This window comes from Pinus tabuliformis, chromosome 8, assembly GCF_031772625.1.
Source record: "Pinus tabuliformis cultivar Carrire ecotype Pingquan chromosome 8, CPIR1, whole genome shotgun sequence".
In the NCBI taxonomy this organism is placed as follows: Eukaryota; Viridiplantae; Streptophyta; class Pinopsida; order Pinales; family Pinaceae; genus Pinus; species Pinus tabuliformis.
The window spans coordinates 1,637,154,177-1,637,173,958 of record NC_142294.1 but is presented as its reverse complement, the minus strand read 5'-3'; the positions used below and the strand labels follow the sequence as shown (position 1 = coordinate 1,637,173,958).

Here is a 19,782-nt window from a genome sequence, read left to right as displayed (position 1 = left end):
CCATTATTATATATATAATGTTATCATACATATATATCTCTAATCCCATACATATATATTTTTATAACTTTTCTCGACTTTTCTATTGGCAGACGTCATGCCTATGGTGCCCCCCACACCACATGTGCACCCCTGGCACCACTAATAAACAAACACGTTGCAAAAAAGTAGCAATAAAGACTCAATTTGACTTTAGCCTTAGTCAAATTGAGTAAATATAATTTCCACATCAGTAGGAAAACTTGGAGATATTTAACTTATGTGACATGGCTCTTGTCACTCAGTTAGCTCAGTAAATCTGAGTTATAGGGCTTGGAGTTAAATTATGCATGTGTGATTGCTAAATTTTAGTAATCCAGTTCGATTATTCTAAGTTGTATTCAATTAACTGACCTCTAACTATTGTTGGAGTCAGTTGAAGGTCACTTGTGCAGTGGGACAACAGTCTACCTCAGAGATCCGTTAATTAATTGATCAATCAACCCAAAATAGCTAGTGCATGCAAGGAATTTGAATTCCTTAGTTGAAGTGGACATGACAAGGTAGTGTAACATCAATTACATGCTAGTTTTGAGTGTACACGTGTTGCATGCAATCAATGATCAATCCTTGGGAATTGCACAATCATTTTGGAGAAAATTCCTAAAGAATAGGGGATGTTGTGTATCTGGTTGATTTGGTTGATGCAGTTGAGGGTGGAAACTTATAAATGGAGGCTTGCAAACCTGCTCTAAAATTTGTTCATGCTACAAAAGTGGTCCATGATTGCAAATGTGACAGTGAGGCATTGTATTTCTAGCATGGGATCAAATTAAAAAAATTATTTGACACCCAGATTGCATATTCACTTATTGAGCAACAAGAAGGAAGAAAGAAGTCTCCTGATAATTAATACATATATTTGGTTGACCTTCTAGTAGAGTGTTGTGGTGGTGTGACATGTCCTGAGAAGGAAGAAGTGTAGACTCGACTCCAATAAGTTCCAGAATTTTGGGAGAAGAGAGCCTTAACATGTCCGATACAAAATTCAACTACATATGATGTTTTCTATCTCCTTTACATTTATGAAAAAATGTTTGAAAAATTGGAATTTATTTCTTGATGGTGACTTGCTGTGAGAGGATCAATGTATTGTTGTTGTTTTTGTGTCAATAATAATAATAATAATAATAATAATAATAATAATAATATCAATGATTGGCCTCATTTTCCTCCTATACTAGATGATCTAATAAACGAAGGCCAGAATCTTGAAGAATAAATTCTAGAAGTCATATATTTTCCTACAGAGAAAATGAGATACATTATAGGAAAGCAAGGAGCATCAATTAAACAAATTACAAAATCTCTCGAGGCTGAAATTTTCGTTAGGGGTAAAATGGGCAGCTCATCGATGAAGGCCTATATTATTTGAGCTCAGAAAGAGGTGCATTTAGCAACATGATTCATCTAAAGAAAGATGGGTTGATGTTACCTTTTTGGAAATTGTATCTTTCTTAGCAACATGCATATGCTAGGAATTGTAGAAGGCACGGTTGAAATAGTTAAGTGTTCAACCCAAACCTAAAGACTATTTGTAGCTGATTCTTCTGAATTTATATCGGTGTATCCATGGCATTTTCCCACGGTTGTTTGTACATTCTTGCCATAGTTTTGGAAGGACTAGAGCAACCCATCTCTTACAACTACCTTTTCTATACCTATCTAGGTTTGGAATGAGAACTGAAGCAGCCCATGCCTTAGAAATGCCTTTTTATTGCCTATTTGAAGTGGGATATTTGGATTCCATGTAAATGGTTGATTTAGATTGGTTTCTTTAAAACATAATTAACAATATATGGATCAGTCTTACTAATTTTGAAGCTTTGACCTAGAATATACTTGTGTATTGTCAAGAACTTTACGATTGTGATTTTGTAGCTTAGAAACATATAATTTCTGTTATGATCTTTCTTTTGGGTGTGCTTTTAATTTTAACTACCTATTTTATGTTTGGTGGCTTATTAGCTTATGGAGCTTGTATTTTTGTGACATGGATATCATTACTATTTTTTAATGATATAGATATCATTTCCTGCCTAGGAAGGTGATTCTATATCCTTGGGAGTCAATTTTCTTGGTTGGAAAAGCTTGTTTAGGTAAAGGATCTAAATATCAAGGAGAATTTAGAGCTTTTTTTTCACTCCTTAAGTGTAGAGTGAACAAAAATATCTCTGTAAAGAGACCATAAGTGGGAAATAAGTAACAAACTTGTTCTTTGGACAGGTCTGGGTGCACTTTGGGATACCAAGGGGTATCATTTCAGAAAGGGACATGATATTTCTTAGTGCATTTTGGTTTACATTGTGGAAGAAGAAGGAAACCAAGTTGAATAGGTCTACAACATTCCATCCACATATAAATGGGAAGATAGAAGTAGTTAATAGGACTTTGGTGCAAATTTTGAGGGGTTATAATCAGAAGCATCCAAAGACTTGGGATGAAAATATTGTATATATAAAACACTCTTATAATATAGTAGTCTACACTTCTACTAGTAAGTCCCCATTTGAAACTTGTTTTGGATATTTTCTACCTTCACCTTTGGATATTGCATATGGGATACAAGGAGGAGTGAGGGAGGATCTTATAGGGATGCATTAAGGGCTACAAATTTTATAGAAAAGATTAGAAAAATACATATATAAGTACAAGAGACACTGTAAAAGTCACAGGAAAAATATAAGGCCAGGAATGATTAAAAAAAAATGAAGAAATAATTCAAGGTGGTAGATAGAGCATGGCTACAATTGAGCAAGGAGAGGCTACAAGGTCTTGGTAAGAAAATCGAGGTTGTGTGATATGGTACCTTTGAGATACTGTGAAAGGTGGGTGATAATGCCTATCGACTTAGTCTACCACCATACATGTGCATCTACTCAGTTGTGAATGTAAAGAATATGAAAATCCATGGGCCTTCCATGGTAAATCAAGAAGAGGAACAAGTCCTACCTTTTATGGAGGATTTGGCATCATATGCTCAAGTAGAGTTTACAGAGGATGCAATTTTGTAGATGAGGTCCAGAACTATGAGATAAGGACAACATGACATTTGGTATATTGGGTTGAAGGAAAGCTTCTAGGAAAACCTAAATGGTACACCCGAGAGAAGGTGGAGGAAAAATATCATCACCTCATTCAGTTAAAGCTTTTGGGGACCAAAATCCTCCCAAAAGGGGAATGTGTGATCTGTATTGGATCATTATATTTTTTTCCATATATATCGATTCTTTTAGAGTGGGAAAAGTGGAGGAATCAACTCATAGGACCATTTGTACCTATAGGACCCAGTTTGGAAAATTGGTGTTTGAAACATTTTGGGAGCATTTTGAGGCATCAAATAATGTTTTTTGGGGGTAAAAAATTGTTGCTTTATCATAACACTTTTTTTCATATTCTACATACGAATACCTTTCCAACGATGTAATAATCACTACAATCATAGTTTGTGTGCAAAATTTATCCCACTTATAATGATCCAAGATATTTTACTTATATATGCATCGTAATTACATGAAACAGAACTTATAAACTAGGGAACTTAAAAGCACATAAAACAATGCGGAAATAACACGATAAACAAGAAACCATGATACAAAGTTTTGATTACGGAGTTCGTCCAATTTGGACTACGTCTTCGGGCCTTGCTGAATAGTGGGGAGGGCTTCTTTCATTAAGTGGCATAAAAGAGATAAAAGTACAAGCAACATTCAATTATAATCCTTATACCTCCAATATGGAATATGGACGAAGAATGGAGAGCCCAACTTTAGAAACAGACAATACCACTGAATATTGGCGAAAAATCGTTCAAAAGTGCCTATCCGAACACCCAATTTGGATAATCGGGATTTCTCCACCCTCTCGGAATCTCCCTGCTGCTCAAGGCAAGGTTCCGACCCCTGCTGGTAGGTCGGGTCACTGCTGCATACAATTTTCTGAACTATCGGCTAGTCTCCTCCCATTTTCCTATGCGAACAGTCCAATATATATATGTCGATGGCTAAGTCAATTTCTGGGCAGTTCCAATCAAATCACAAGTTTTAGATGACGAGTTTGTTTCAAGTAGAGATTCTCGGGCCCCTGAATAGTATGCGGCAACAACCCTTTCAAACATGGAAAAACAGTCCACAGACTGTTTACCGCATTCAACCTCAAATGACGGATGAATAGGAAGGATCGACGCTTACTCCTTAATTGGCACTTTATCGGCACTAATAACCCATCACAAATCGCTATCAATATTTCCCATCATCGTATAGACCCAAGCCTTTACAATAGGTGCCATGCGATGACCGCAGACCTGATGACGATTAAACACAACATATAAGATATCAGGTCTGGAAGCTCATATCGCAATGAGTGGGAACCAAGGTTGCTACAATATGCGACTGTTTCCCCTTTGCGAACTGCGTTTGCGATATTGCAAATCACAACATGATTATGCGATTGGGATATATCACATCGCAACCTGGATTTCTCCGGGGGTCGATTATTTTAACCTTTCCTTTTTTGCGATGTGAAATTGCGATATCGCAAGTCGCAGCCTGACTCTGTGATTGTGATATATCGCATCGCAACCCTGACTTGCTTGGGGCTAATTTTCTTTAACTCCGACCGCTTCCTTCTGCGATCTGTGATATGTGGGGCCAATGGTGGCCTGCCACTTGGTGCTTCCCCATTTGTTGAGAGTGTCTGCCATGTCATCTTCCCCCTGCCACTTGTCCAAGTCAAACTTGAGCTTTGACTTGCTCTATCTTCTTCATATGAACTTGGATTTGAGTGTCATTGACATCATTGGAATCAGGATGATAAGCACTTCAATATGATGCTAAGTTTATAGAGTTTCTTCCACTTTGAGTTTTGAGCCTTCTTGCCATGCCGCTGGTACTTTTTAGAGATCCACCTGGGTCAATCCTCCCCACTAGGATCTTTTGGACTGCCAAAATACCTTTCAGTCAATTAGGAAGTGAGGAAATTGCTCCCTCACTTTCTCTTTCTCCATCCATGGAGCTTTACTCGGATGCATTCCTTTGAAGCCAACTTGAATGTACTCCACATCTCCCCATCATGAAGTTATGGTTTTCCCGTCGAGAATGATATCTTCGGGCAAATTTTCTAGATACTCTGGTGCAAAGTTGTCCACTATAGGAATCTGTGCAACCTCTTCGGTATCCATAATCAATGGAGGTTCATAAAGCTTCAGGTTTTCAAAATTCACTACTGAGTACATTTTCATATAAGCAGGCAAGTCAAGACGGAAAACATTGTCTCCAATATTTGCCAATATGGTGAAGGGACAATATCGATTGGGTCTCAATTTCTTTCCTTCTCCCTTCATTCTATCCTTGCTGATGTGGAGCCATACCTTGTCCCCAACTTGAAACTGATGGTCAACTCAGTTCTTATCATGTCGAGCTTTATACCAAGCTTGACTCTTCTCTAATTGCTCCTGTACTACCTGATGAATCACCTGTATCCGCTGAATAAACTTCTGTGCTTTGTCCCTATCATCTCGTCCATTTCCATCCTCATATTTCCCAAAGACGATGTCTAAGGGATCCCTTAGTAGGTAACCAAAACATGTCTCGAATGATGAGCTCTGTGTGGATGAATGTGCTACTCGATTGTATGCATGATGCATGATGAGCCTCATCATTGGGTAACTATATGGACCTTCATTCACCTCCTAGATTAGTCAAATCAACTCTTCTCACAACTTATTACATGTTTTGATTATTTTGTTTAATGAGATGAGTCAAAGTGAGATATTATGCCTAGTGGACTAATGTGCATTAAATGCAGGTTTGTGAGAGAAAATTAGGGAATTTTGGCAAGATTAAAGGCTGAAACTTGAATGGGACAAGGAAGGGAGATTGTAGGAGGTAAAATCCTCCTCATTTACTCCTCCCTCATTTGAATATTCCTCCATCAATCACACTAGCTTAGAGTACAAGCAGCCAAGTCATAGAGATCAAAAGGCAACCGAGCAAGTGATAGTCAAAGTGTTAGTTCATCTTGGGTTTGGGAGCTGAGCCTCCCTATATTTAAGGAAGTCGTTGGAGACTTCAATTTTATAAATAAAGAAGCCTAGAGCCTCATTAGGATTCAAATTTTTGTTGTAAAAAAACACTAGTTATTTTGGAGCTCTAGACTTGTGGAAGACATTGCTATGTAATTTTTTGTTTTGATAATGAGAATGAGATTTTTCATGATCTAGTACTAAGTTAACTCAGAGGGTTGAAGCTCTTGGGTTAGGGCCCAACCCTAGTAGAAAAGGCTCCTCTTCTTGTATCTATATGCTTAGATTAGTTTCATAGATTCATTGTTAAATTGTCCTTAGAAGTATTTCGTTGGAAGTAGTGTAGATTTGATTAGTTTGTTTATTAGTTTGCTTCCATTTGTGCTTCACTTCAGAAATAGGTTATAAGGGATAAAAGGAACACCAAAAAGATGTCAATAGGTGTCTTGGCATCACTTCCTCCTTCAGGGATCATGATTTAAGGAAAGGACCCCTATGTAGCCCCAAAAAGACAGATTTCTACTTTCTCATAGAATTTAGGGTTTATTGTACTTGAACCAGCATTTGATCAGTTTGCAAGTGTAGGATTTAATTACCATTTCTTCCATTTTCAGTGTTACAGTAGATCTCATCAATGAATTCACCTTATTATGCAAATTTTCCTCATGCATGAAGTAAATAGATAACTCATTAAACTCTGTTTTTCTAACTCATTGAAATTCTTCTTGTTTACATGAATTTTGGGCAAATATCATTGTTTGATATAGTGCAGGTGTTTTAGAAGTAGAGAAATATTTCATAGCAAGAAACCTCCTTCCAACTTCACCCATCCATAATCATTCCTTGCTTTCACTAAGACCTTCACCAATTTCATCATTTTACATGGAAACTTCTACAAGCATGTTGAGCAAATCCAACCATATCCCAACCTTGGTTTTGAGTTCTGAGTGATCCTAGGAATTTTCTCACTCCATTCCATCCACCAACCACCTTCCCTAAGCCTTCCATCACCTCTAGCACCCATCGTTTTTCTCTTGGCTATGTCCTGTAGAAATACAGGGAATCCTGTAGGTTTCTTGTAGTGGCCTGTTTTGAGTCCGAATTGAGGGAGAACCTCTAGGAAGCCAAAAAATGTCACCTAAGGGTCTCCAAAACCTTCCAACCATCTACCAACATCCCTAAGCTACCTGCCACATCACCAAAAGAGATTAGCTTTCACACTTGTTTCTCCATTAAAAAAATAAAAAGAAAAAAATAGATTTATTTCAGTCCTTTACATGCACAATAGTGATGTTTGATGTTTTGAACTTTCATGCTTAGGAAAGTAGAATTTCATACATGTTAGCTTGGAATTCTTGTAAAGCATAGTTTCTCAGCAATTAGTTAGGAAATGGTGTGTTTTTAGCATTGGATTTCAGTCATTTTCCTTATTGCAGTAGACAAGCTTTCCCCTAGAGTAGATTTCCCTTTCTTTCATCAGTAATCAAGCTTTTTTTGAATCCATAGAAGTCTGGTTTGAAAACCCTAGTTGTCTCTCGCCAGCTGCATAGTGAAAAAGGAAAAACCATCACTTTTACTTGTGTATACAACACTGTCACCTCCAAGTTTGTGCAAACCATAAGTTGATAAAGTAAAGTTGTTAGCCCCAAGAGTTACAACATTCTTGCTGCAATACTTGTGCTCATCACTTTTTGGCACTGTTGTCGAGGAGGTGTCTGAGTAATATGTGATTACTTCTTTCTTTCTTCCATTTCTTGTTTCTAATATTCTGCTAGTAGTTTCATTTCTACAAAAGTAATTTAGTTTGCTTCCTTTTCCATTCTGCATTCTTTGCTTTCCTTTCCATTCTGCAAGTAAGATTTCAATCAAGCAGTTAATTTTTCGTTCAGTCAGTATTTTTCATTCAGTTTGCAATTTCATTTTTGCAATTACTTTCAAAGTTTGAAAAAACATAAAACATAACAAAAACATTTTTTTTCATGCCTCGTAGGAATAGGGATAACTTAGGGAAATTTTTGCCAAATAACCTCACTACTTCAAACAACCAACCTTCCCTCTTCTTCAGTGGCTGTGGACTGGAGGAACCCTTAGGTGAGAAACCAGACATATTTGAAGAACCTACAAGGGAAGAAGAAGAAGGAGAACCCATTCCTACTGAACCAATGGCTGAAAATAGAAATGAAAGAGGAAATAGGGAAAGAGTTGAGGGTGCCTTCCCCATCAGGGAAACCAATGGGGATACTAAAATGAAAAATATAAGCGCCTTTTCCCTTCCTCATTTCCAGGGCCTTACCTCAAAAGATCCAGACACTTTCTTATTTGAGTTTGCTATCATATGCCGAACCTATGACTACACCAATGATGAGCAGAAGTTGAAACTATTTCCATCCACTCTCAAGGATGCAACTTTGCGCTAGTTCATGGGTTTACTTGGAGATAACATCACAAATTGGGCTCATATGTAGCAAGCCTTCAACAACAAGTATCGAGACTACTGTAGGTCTAAAGACACTAAAGAGGAAATTTTTAGGACGACCTTAGGGCATGATGAATCCCTAGAGGATTATGAAGAAAGATTCCAGCTTAGCTACAAAAGGGCTAGGTGCACACTTGACCCTGAGTCACTAAAGCTAGTCCTGCTTAAAGGAGTAAGGGAAGATCTTCTGGATACCCTAAACTTGTTAGTAGGAGGGGATATCTACCAGTTACTCTATGATGATATCAAGACTGTCTTTAGAAACCATTCTAGGGTAGTTAGGAAAAAGGGTAGGGGTAATCAACCTATGGTCAGTCCATCCTCTTCCAATTCATCCATCAAGGGTGAAATTGGAAACATGCTGGAGGAGTTCAAGAGTGATATGCTGCAAACACTTTCCCTACAGATGGACACTATGCACATTAAGATAAAACAGGAGGAAGCAGAGAGAGCCTTAGCCATTTTCTATCCTAGATGCACCAGGAGGCACCCTAGGAATGAATGTCCATTGAATTCTATTGAAATCTGCTCAGTTTGTGAAGAAAACCACTCCACAGACAAGTTCCCTTCTCTCCCTGGATTAAAAGCTATATATCAAGGAGCTGAAGGGGTAACTGAACAACTTTGCTACATAAACCAAAGGAGACCTCATGGGCCTAGGCCATACCAGCAGGGCATGCAAGGGTCATCCCATGCATATTACAACCCCAACCAGACCACATCCATACCTTCTTGGGGCTCCCTTGCTCATCCTTCCTGATCTACACCTCCTCCTTGGTCCTTTGCACCTTAATATCATTCCCAACCAGCCAGCCAGTCATTTCAACCATATGCTCCGCCACAACCTCAGTGGAGTGCACTGCCCCAAGGGTGGAGGCCCCCATACAACAATGCTCCAACTTTATTTCCTTCACCACCTGCTCAACCATAACTGTTACACTCTGCTCCACCTAAACAACCCCAGATGCCTACCCAGCCAAATCTGAACCCAAACAACAGACAAGCACAACAAGTATACAATGGAGAGACATCCTATCCAGCTTATGATGTGGAAATTCAGGAAATCAACCTGAGATCTGGGAGAGTACTCTCGGAAAACCAACCTCTACCTCCACCTAGGGAGGTTGAGGAGGAAAGAGAGGAAAGCATGCCTAAAGTAAATCCACCACCCTTTCCTGAGAGATTAACCCAACCACTCCAGCCTACCCCAGAAGAGACTGAACTTCTGGGAGAATTGAAAAACCTATGTGTCAAAATTCCACTTCTCCAAGCTATTAAAGATGTACCTATTTACAACAAGTTGATTAAGGATAAGTGCTTCAAGCATCTAGGGAGGCGAAGAAGAGATTCTCCTACCATTAATGTCATTAGAAAACTGTTCGACTTAATGCCAGGGAAGGTAATCTGTTCAAAGTATTTGGACCCTGGAAGCCCTGTAGTAGATGTGAACACCAATGGAACCATTGTCCCACACACTTTGATCGATCTTGGGGATGCCATTAATGTGATGACCAAGGACACCATGCTCAAGCTCAACCTCCAAGGTTCATTGAGAAAGACCACAACAATTCTGCAACTTGTAGATCACTCCATAGTGGCCCCTGAGGGGATTGTGGAGGATGTGATGGTCTCCATTGAATCTTGGGAGTACCCTGCAGATTTTGTAGTTCTCCAACCTAAGGCTAAGCTTACTGGTTACCCTCTCATCCTTGGGAGGCCCTGGTTAGCCACTGCCAATGCCTACATTAGCTGCAGGGCTAAAAATATGACCATCGAAAATGGGCATATGTCCAAGCAGTTAGTTCCATACCCTCCTGCTCAGCCATCTCTAGAACATGAATTACCTTTGTGGCTAGAATAGGAGGAGGAAGATGAAGCTTATTCCGCCCAACTCTATACCTTAGAAACAACCATGGGAGGGGGACAATAGGATGAAGATGATTTGATTGAACACATATTCCAAAGTCCAACTCCCAGTACATTGTCCTTAGAATAAGTAGTAAAGGAAACACAAAACAACCATAACCGTGTCAAAACCATAGAATTCGGCCCCAAGAGAACTTTGAAAATCAACCCATCCCTTTCTATTCAGCAAGAAGAAAACTTGTGCACCTGCTAAAGGAACACCTAGATACCTTTGCTTGGAGTTACAAAGAAATGAAGGGAGTGCACCCCTCGGTGTGTACTCACCACATTTATATCTAAGAAGGTTACAAGCCAGTCTGGCAACCCCAAAGGAGGATGAATCCAGTTCTTAAAGATATAGTCAAAGAAGAACTGCAAAAGATGTTAGAGGCAGGATTCATTTACCCTATCTCAGATAGTGAGTGTCTTTTTTGGTGTTGGTTCCAAAGAAAAATGGTAAGTGGAGGATTTGTGTCGATTACAGGGAGTTAAACAAATCCACAAAGAAGGACCATTTCTCTCTACCTTTCATCGACCAAGTACTAAATGGCTTGGCAGGGAATTTTTTTTTTCTATTTCCTAGATGGATTCAGCGGGTACAATCAAATCCAGATCAGCCCGAAAGACCAAGATAAAACCACCTGTTTGGTCAATTTAGTGTGTCCTAAATTTCTATTTAAAATGTCAATCCGGGAGTCGTAAACTGCTGAAGTGAAGTGCACTGTATATGCAAGATAACCAATTTCTTAGTTCTTTGTCGTTTTTGAGTTTTTAGTTTGTTTTTGGATTTATCTTCTATGGATTCCCTAGTGTGAGATGGTGAAATTGAAAGTCAAGTATGGATGGTAATGGTGATTTCTACAATGATTTTCCAAACTTTAAAGTTTTAAAAAAGAAGGTTTCAAACTGACTGTGATGAAATCAATTCTCAAAAGAAAATAAATGTACCAAAATAGTGAACTAGTGACAATGGCCCAATATCCTTACTGCTGTATGAAAAGAAAATAAAAACTGAACTCAAAGCAACTCAAAAACTGAAAGCAAAGCAAACTAAATCACACTGCTTCAACCCACATTCTGACCCTTCACCTTTCGACTCGCTCCGGCTATAGGAAGTAATCATAAAAAAGCTGAGTAATATGATATCTAAATTGCAGGAAATCAAATTGCATAAAAGGAAACTAAGATTTAACTACTCATTCATATTTCAATTCTTGAAAATGACATAAGTAGTTTAATCACTAACTTGCAGGAAAGCAAACTAAATCATACTACATCAAATAATATTCTGATTCCTCACTAATTGAGTCACTTGGCTATAGGAAGGAAATCATAAACAGATGAGTAATATGATATCTAAGTGGCAGAAAATTAAATAAGCAAAGCAAAACTGAAAGAAATGACAATGCTGGAATTAAAACTCAGTAAATGAATCAGCAGAAAGGACAAGATGATCTAATGTCAGTAGTCATTAAAAATATGTAATTTGCCCGGGATGCCTACAAGAACCTGAAAGACAAAGACTGATAAGCTAGCAACCATGAGAAAGCATAAAAGAAAAGATAAACAACAGTTAGTATAAATATCAGGAACTATATACAGGCAACTAATTATAAAAGCAGTAACATAATGAGAGAAGGCAAGAAATTATACAGTAGATATAGAGCTTTGGTGTACAGGGGCCGTCTGCAACCTCAGCCAATCAATACTCAGTCAAAAATGGAACTCAAGAATGCCGTATTCTCATATATTAAAGTGCAGTAAAAACATAGAAATAGAGCACAGTACAGTGGCTCGTAAACACAGTCAAGATTACATATGAAAAGATAACTATCCAGCGTATACTAACGCGTTATTTATAATTGAAAACGCTATAACTAATTCCTAGATTCTACGCTGCCAAACATACACGTAAATCTCCTTGGCCTGAGATCTAGCGGTATGGTAATCATGACATATAAATCCATGGAGTGGTGGCTGCTCGATTCGGTTCAAGGATTGCTCCACAGGTGTTAGAACACCTCCAGAAATTGAGGATCTTGCCATGCAAAACTTCACGTGGGCAAAACAGAGCTGTGCCACCGCAAAACTCTTGGTTTGACCCTTCCTTTGACCGTCTTTGACCATGGCTGTTTGTGAGTGATTCGGCTGAACCAAGGGGACACGCTCCATGTACATGTCATTTGCAGCTTGCCCATGTGGCCGGATTCTCCATTGGACACCTGTAACATAGTCTTTAACAAAATGGCTGCGGAAAGTGACAAGTTTCCGCAGCTGATTGAACAAAAATCTAAATCAAACAGCAGTCATAAACATAGTTAGGAAACCATTTTATAAGCTCTTTTTAGACTAATATGCAATGATTTGACAGCTTGGTGGATCAAGTAAATGGAAAAGAAGGCTGAAAAGGTATATAGGGAAGATGCACGTTTGGAACTCAACATACCCTCACTGTGAAGGTGTTGCATGTCCTCATGCAACCAAAATTTTAGTCATTCCCTTTTAATCCATATGTTCTGAAGCCTCTGCTAGGACATATAGTCCTCTTTTTCTCTTCCTTGGTCTACCACCATCTTGGGTTTCCTTATTAGACATCTGAATTTGAGATTGATGAATTCTCTGCTCAATTTTCTGCACTTTTTCTTTAGTTTCTTGTTTTTATTTTGCCATAGTCCCAAATGAAGCATGGTATTATCATGAATAATTTTATCTACTTTGATTTTCTCCTTAAGTGCTTCATTTTCTTGCTTGATATGCCTGTTTAGAACCTCTAATTCAAATACCTCTTGCTTTAAGGATTGAACTTGTGCATCTGGTGTCATGTGGGGCAGAGTGGTACTCGGACCTGCAGCTGTTTTTTCTAAAGATTCAAGGTAGTCATATACCTCCTGTTGACTGGGATCTATTTCAGGTGTCTTTCTTGGACTGAGTTCAAAATATTTTGGAGGAGGAGGATTGCTTTCTAGCTTTGGCCGAGAAGGGCTTTCATCAACATGTGGAGTACTAGTTTCAATACTTGGCTGAGGACGAGGTGGACTACGGCCAGCTGGAGGTTTCTCGGGTGTTTCCCCACCCAAGTCAATGAAGTGGGACCGCTTTGCTTGTGTTTTACTCCCCTTTCCTCTAAGCCCGGTGCTTCTCCTTAAGTATGGTGGACTAGTACTCCCTTCTTGTATGCTCTGTTTCCCTTTTTCCTTTTTCTTTGCTATAGCAGCCTGTTCTTGAAGATGCACTAATATCTCCGACAGTGTTTGATAATCTTCCTCTATAGATGGCTCAGGTGATTGGTAGACTTCTTCTATGTTTCTTTTGCCTTTCACTTTTCTATGTTTCTTGTCCTTAGTTTTGTTCTCTTTTTCTTTTTGACCAACTTCTTGAGTTTCTGTAGTAGGAGAGTCTTGGACTATGGAATTCTTTTCTTTTCTCCTACTCCTTCTTGGTGTCTTTGATGTACTACTTTCAGATGCCTCAGATGGCTCTTGAAAGTAGTTTCTTATTAAGAATTGTTCCCAAGTATCTTTGTTTTTCTTCAGTTGGTCCTCAATGAGAATCTTTACAAGTCCATGATGATATAGATGAGGTTCTATATTTCCTATGTGTTTTTGGACTGTGATACTCATCTTTTTCAAACTCAACAGTAAGAAATAAGGCAAATTAAGAGTTTGACTCTCTAAGAAATTCATCAACAGTCTAGCATGGTACATGTACATTGAACCAAAGCATCCTTCGCAAGTGATAAATTTTTGGATAACTAACAGCAGACTTGCCCATTCTTCTTTCAATGCATGAACAGGAATTCCTTTTGTAAACACAGTGGTGTCCATACATGGGTTTCTTAGCATAATTCTTCATGCCTGTTCGTCCATGCTTTTGTTTTTAAACCATCGCTCACCTTCCTGGGGTAAGCCTGTGGCAGCTGCTACTGTTGTTTCAGTCACCGTGAGCTTCAAGTCTCCAATCTCCACCATTTGGCCTTCGAAAGACTATGCAAAGGCTTTGGTTACCTCTTTATTATAGCCCTTAAATTTTTGGATGAAGCGTAACCATTTGGCTTTCTTCAACAAATATTTTGCTTGAGGGTAACCTTCTAAATATTTAGGTCCTTCTGGTTCTGCCCTTAGTAATCTTCCCATTCCTTCCTCTGTTTTGAATTTCAATTGAAAACTCAATTGCGTGTGAGGGTTTAGCAGAGGGAAGGTGGCTCGGTTGCAGGGTTTATGGCAAAATACAATGGCTGCAATCGGTAGATGGATAGCAGGTAACAGGAGTGCTTCGGGATTACAGGCGAAACAGAGGATGAGCAGCCGCAATAAGTTCACAAGATGAAATGCGGATGTATGTGAAGAGGATGGTCTTAATAGAATGGTAAGGGAATGGAGTGAAGTCGAGATTTTGAATTAACGACTGCGTACGAAATGTTACACGTTTTAATGGATGGCTGCGGAAAATGCGGTGGAGAGGAGCCGTAATGGGATAGGTCACATCTCATGATTACAAGTGGTGAATGAAAGTGCAGTCGACTATGAGTTTAAACCCGAAAATCAATCATGAGATCGTTAAGAAATGAATGCATGGTGTGCGGAATAATATCGTGGAATGGTAGTGGGTAATGGAGTTATCGTAATGATCATTGCACATAGTAGAGCTTTTATGGTTTGATAACTATGCATAATCATGACTTTAATTGCTATTTGATTAAAATTTTTTGCTCATACCTTTGGAAACCTTGTCATTTCTTGATCATTAGCTTTTAACCAACTGCTCTTCCTTGATGTCTTGGAGATGCTCCATGTATTCATAGCATATGCTCAATCACACCTGCATTTTCATGATTATTGCACTAACATTTTGACTGTGGATTTGAAAAACAGAGTGGTGGCTGTGGAAACTGCTTCTGGCTGCGGAAACTGCTACCAGCTGCGGAAACTGACACAACACCCTCTTAGCTGAACAAAGATAGTTAGATAATAACTAACTGAGTGAAAATAGTCCTGAAAGGGACTTTTATTGATGAAATGAGTGGAATGGAGTGAAAATGAAGCGGAGTGAAGTGAAATGAAAATGAGATGGAGATGGAGTGGAATGGAAAATGAGGTGGAGTGAAGATGGAAAAAGAAGGAGAGAAGAGATTTTTTTTTGGAAAATATAGAGTGTGAGGTGTCCCTGATTTTCACTCTACATTTTCTGTATAAGACCGCCAATCTGTGATTGGTTTTCAGTCTTATACAATTATTATTATTATTAATTTTTTTTTTTTTTTTTTTTTTTAACTGAAAGAAACAAAGGCTAGGCTGGTGGGGAAGAAGAATTCTTCTTCACCAGCCTTATTGCAGAATTCTCTTGAAACATTTTGACAAATTCCTCTTTTGAGATAAATTTTCAATTGGTGGCCATTCACAATGAGAGGAGTTTGAAATTCATCAATGGTCTTGATTCTTACCGCTCCATTGTTAAAGACTTTGTCAATCTCATATGGCCTAAGCAAATGAGTCTGAAATTTACCTTTGAAGTCTTTAAACTAGGAATCAAACAGTAGTTCCCAATCTCCCTCTTGAAACTTTTTCTCTTTGATGTATCTGTCATGCCACTTAGCTCTTTGATGTTGAACTAGATCAGTTCTTACAATTGCTTCTTGTCTGATCTCATCTAGCTCATTCAGCTGCTCCATTCTGTGCTTTTGGGCTTCTGATAGATTCATTCCCAACTGAACTGTCATCTTGAAAGTCTTGACTTGAAATTCGATGGGGATCAGGACTTCTTTCCCATAAACAAGTTCATAGGGAGAATGTCCTGTTGTATTCCTCCATGTAGTTCTGTAGGCCCACAAGGTTTCAGGAAGCCTCTCTGCCCAATCTCTTCTGTGTTGATGGACAATTTTGGTGATGATGCTCTCAAGAACTTTGTTTGTAGACTCCACTTGGCCATTTGCTTGCGGATGGTAAGGAGTAGATTTTCTGTGCTTGATTTTGTATTCTTCCGTCAGCTTCTCCATCAAGTTAGATGTAAATTGACTTCCCTGATCTATCACAATTTCTCTTGGGACACCAAAATGAGTAAAAATATCCTCATAAAGAAAATGAACAACTGAATTTTCAGTGGCAGAAGGCAATGCTTTGGCTTCTACCCATTTAGTGACATAATCAGTGCATACCAATATATACTTCTTTTGTTTAGATGGTGGATTAATGGGTCCAATGAAATCTAAAGCCCATTTTTCAAAGGGTTCGATGAGTACCCGTGGTTGTAATGGAATTTTATTTGAAAGAGTCGGTCTCCCAACTCTTTGGCAGCTGCCACACCTTCTGACATATTGTTTTGTATCTTTAAAGAGGGAAGGCCAATAATATCCTAAAGAAAGGATTTTATAGGCCATCCTTTTGTCAGCAAAGTGTCCACCGCATGGTTCATCATGACATGCCTTCAGGATGTCAGGCATTTCATCTTCCCGAACACATCTTCTGATCACACAATCTAGCCCTGTTTTAAACAATTCATTAGAAATCCATGAATAATTCGAACTCTCCTGAATAATTCTTCTTTTTTCACTAGGAAATAAATGTGGAGGTAGCTTCCTTGTAACCAAATAGTTAGCAATATCTGCATACCAAGGAGTCTTAGTAGTTACTGCAAATAAATATTCTTTTCAAAACTTATCCTCTACAGGAGAATCTTCGTTAGTATTTTGGATCCTAGACAAGAAATCAGCTACTGTATTTTGTTTCCCTGGTCTATCCAACACAGTAATATTGAATTCTTGTAAAAGTAAGAGCCATCTTGTAACTCTACCATTAGTAACAAGTTTGTTCATTAGATATCTAATTGCAGAATGATCAGTATGGGCAAAAGTTTCATAGCTTGTTATATAATGTCTAAACTTATTGATTGCATGAACAACATCTAAGAACTCTTTTTCAGTCACAATATAGTTTAACTCGGCGGGAGTCAAATTTTTACTGGTGTAGTAAATGGCATAAGGAACTAAATCCTTTTGACCCAACACAGCTCCTAGAGCTGTATCTGAAGCATCTGTAGAAATATGAAAAGGAAGTTTCCAATTTGGCCCTCTCAAAATGGGTGCTTCAGATATTCTTGTTTTCAAAGTTTCAAATGCAGATTGAAAATCAGGATCCCATTTGAATTCACAGTCTTTTGTAAGTAATTTGAAGAGTGGAGATGCTATTTTGGTGAAGTTTTTGATAAATCTTCTATAGTATCCAGTAAATCCAAGAAAACTTCTAACATCTTTTTGACAATTTGGAATAGGCAACTTGGAGATGACTTCAACTTTTGATCTATAAACTTTAATCCCATCCCCCGAAATATGATGTCCCAAAACAATACCTTCAGTAAACATCATAAAGCATTTTTCATGACTTAATGAAAGGTTTGTTTCTTTACACCTTATAAGGACTTTTTCCAAATTCTCTAATGCCTCTTCAAATGAATTACCATAAACTGTAAAATAATCCATATAAACCTCTACACAATCATGGATTAGATCAGAAAAGATTCCTAGTACTGCCCTTTGAAATGTTGTGGGTGCATTACATAATCCAAAAGGAAGTACTCGGTAAGCAAAAGTTCCCCATGGACAGGTAAATGTGGTCTTATCTTGATCTTCAGGTGCTACCTAAATCTAGTTATAGCCACTAAAACCATCCAAAAATGAAAAATACTTTTTGCCTGCTAAAGTATCTAATACCTGATCGATAAAGGGTAAAGGAAAGTGATCCTTCAAAGTTGCTTTATTCAATTCCTTGTAATCAATGCATACCCTCCATTTACCATTCTTTTTAGGTACTATAACCAAAGGAGAAACCCATCGGTTATCTGAAATTGGATAAATGAAGTTTACATTGAGTAGTTTTTGGAGCTCTTCTTTCACTATCTCCCTAAGGTTTGGATTCATCCTTCTCTGAGGTTGTTTGATTGGTCTACTATTTTCCTCAATATAGATGTGATGAATGCAAGTCTTAGGGTCAAAACCTTTCATATCGGTATACTCCCATTCAAATGCAGTAGAATGTTTTTGCAATATTTTGGTTAGCTCTCCCTGTTGTGATTTTTCCAAGTTTTTGTTGATATTCAATGTTTTACCTGGAAAGATCTCAATGGCGGAACTACCAAACTCTTCCATAGAGAAAAGAGACATTTGTCTAGATGATAGATACTCAATATCAGAATCTAACTAAAATTGTGTGTGGTCATATTCTGAAGATGTTTCAAAGTTTTCTAATGTGTTCAGAATTTGACTATCTTCACTGATTTCAGAAATGGTAAAGACAGGTTGTATAGTATCCTCATCATCCTCATCATCAACCCACTCATTATCTCCTATTTCTATAATTTCTTTTGCTGGAGGATACAGATTGAATTTATTTGTCGAATTACCATCAGAAATATACATATCCCCAGACCTACCACTGATAAAAGCATCAACTGTGGCTAGCCAAGGTCTTCCTAAGATGAGAGGGTGTCCTCCTAAATTACTCTTGGGAGTTAAAATCATAAAATCTACTGGATATTCCCAAGAGTCTAAGGAGACTGAAATGTCTTCTAATACACCATCTGGTTTGATAATTGATCGATCTGCAAGTTGCAGTAAAGTAGGTGTAAAAAGAAGATTAGGAAGTTTCAACTGTTCCATAGTCTGTCTACTCATAATGTTGATAGCAGCCCCTAAATCAATCAAAGTATTTGGAATTTCTACCCCATTGATATGTGTTTTGACAATTGGACTACTAGGATCTACATACTTCTGCATAGTAATTTTTCCCATCATGGTATCTGCAATTTTTCCTACCAGGTGGATTCTTCTTGTATCTCTCGGTTTCCTTCCTGGTCTTTTAAGACTCATCTCCTTTATTGTTTTTGCTAGAATAGGAATCTCTCTAATGGCTTGTAACAAGGGAATCTTGATACAGACATTCTTTAATTCATCTAGAAAATCATAGTCAGGCAACAAGATTTGTTTTTCCACCCCTTTGTCAATTTGTAATCTTTCAGGAAAAGGAGGTGTGGATGAAGATGCAGGTTTCTCAACCATAGGAGTTGTGGGGGTTGACTCTTTTTCTTTTTCTTTTTGAGTGCTTGGGTTTTGAAGAGATACTTCAGAACCTGTATTGGCTTCAAGAGAATCTTCCTCAGAAATGCTTTGCTTTTGAGCATCTATAGAAGGCTTATCTAAAACTACCAGATCTGAGTTGTACATCATTGAGAGGAACAATCATATAGGTAGGAAATTGTTTTCCTTCCACCATGTAAGAATTTTGAGGGTTTTTATTGTTGGGGTTCGGCAATGGCTGGGAAGGTAGTTGGTTTGTCTTCTGTTGGAATGGAA

The 19,782-nt window shown here is 38.2% G+C and overlaps 1 pseudogene; it reads left to right on the top strand.

Moving 5' to 3' along the window:
- The first annotated feature begins 534 nt into the window (after positions 1 to 534).
- LOC149242416 (uncharacterized) lies at positions 535 to 1,414 on the top strand (annotated as a pseudogene).
- The last annotated feature ends 18,368 nt before the right edge of the window (positions 1,415 to 19,782 follow it).